Below are 1274 nucleotides of genomic sequence, written 5' to 3' on the forward strand. Positions count from 1 at the left end.
GTCTATGGCCATGCTACCCTGAATAAGCCCAATCCCGTCTGATCTTGGAAGCTAAGCAGGGTCGGGCCTGGTTAGTACTTGGATGGGAGACCACTTAGGAAGACCAGGTGCTGTAGGTATAAAAAAATAAGGGATTGTAAGCTGACAAGGTCCTTGCAAAATGTGAGGTCAACCTCACCTAAAAAAAGGGTTGCCTCACCTAAAAAAAAGGTTGCCTCACCTAAAAAAAAAAAAAAAAAAAGACTGGTAGATGCAGAATGGGCAGGTCCCACTCTTGGCTGCAGAGGCCTCCCTTGAAGAGTGAGGGGTCACAGCCCCACAATGAGCTCCTTAGCTCAGGCCACCAGTGGCAGGAAGAGAAGTCTCCATACATTTGGCTATAAAAAACCATTGGGGATTGTGGCTGAGAGGCAAAGGGCTATTAAAGACCAATGTGCTGCCCTTAAAGGGCCAGCACACAAACTCACAAATTTACTCACTCTAAGCTCTAGTACAGAGATAGCTGCAAAAGTGCCAGGGACATACAGGAACTAAATTGACTGACTTCAGGACGAGGGCTGAAAGGGTGGGGGTCAGGGAAACTCTCTCTGGGGACAGAAGCAGTGCCTCTGTTCCATTGTGGAGCTCTCATAACACCCAGCCAGCTTGGTGCAGGTAGGTGCCAAATCTGTGCTCTCCGTTAACCTGGCTAACACTGTTCACCCACTCCTAGTGATCTGCAAACCTCACATGAGTGGTGACTACCCTAAGCCTGTGCTGCAGACTTTCTCAAAGGTCTGCAAATCCGCAAATCCAACACAAATGACAGCACCCCTCAGATCATGCTACAGACTCTAAGGTCCACAAACTCTACACAAGTTGCAGCCAGCCTTGGCATATGTTATAGCTCCTATTAAGTGACACCAAGCCCAGCACAAGCAGCTACCAGTTTCAATTTGTATCGTGATTCCCGCCAGGTGGTCCCAAGTCTTAAGTGGTGGCCAGCCTTAGCCTGCTATGTAGTTCTAACTAAGCAGCCACAAGTCTGACACAAGTGGTAGCTAGCCTCAGGGTGCATCATAGTACCCATCAAAAAAATCCAAAGCCGGGCACAAGTGGCAGATGACCTTGGTTCACAGCATAGCCTCTCCCAAGCCCAGCACAAGCAACAAACCAACTGCTCCTACCAAAGCGGCCCCAAATCCGGCACAAGTGGCAGCTGACAGCCTGCACTGGAGCCCCTCTCAAGAGGCTCCAGACCCAACATACCAAGTGGCTGGCCTCAAATAACACTA

At 49.6% G+C, this 1274-nt stretch overlaps 1 non-coding gene across 1 annotated transcript; it reads left to right on the plus strand.

Moving 5' to 3' along the window:
• LOC120591265 (5S ribosomal RNA) lies at nt 1-119 on the plus strand. Its single transcript, XR_005649872.1, has one exon. It is a non-coding gene; the product is annotated as a 5S ribosomal RNA (ribosomal RNA).
• The last annotated feature ends 1155 nt before the right edge of the window (nt 120-1274 follow it).

The sequence above is a fragment of the Pteropus medius genome, unplaced genomic scaffold (genome assembly GCF_902729225.1).
Source record: "Pteropus medius unplaced genomic scaffold, Ma_sr-lr_union100, whole genome shotgun sequence".
NCBI lineage: Eukaryota > Metazoa > Chordata > Mammalia > Chiroptera > Pteropodidae > Pteropus > Pteropus medius.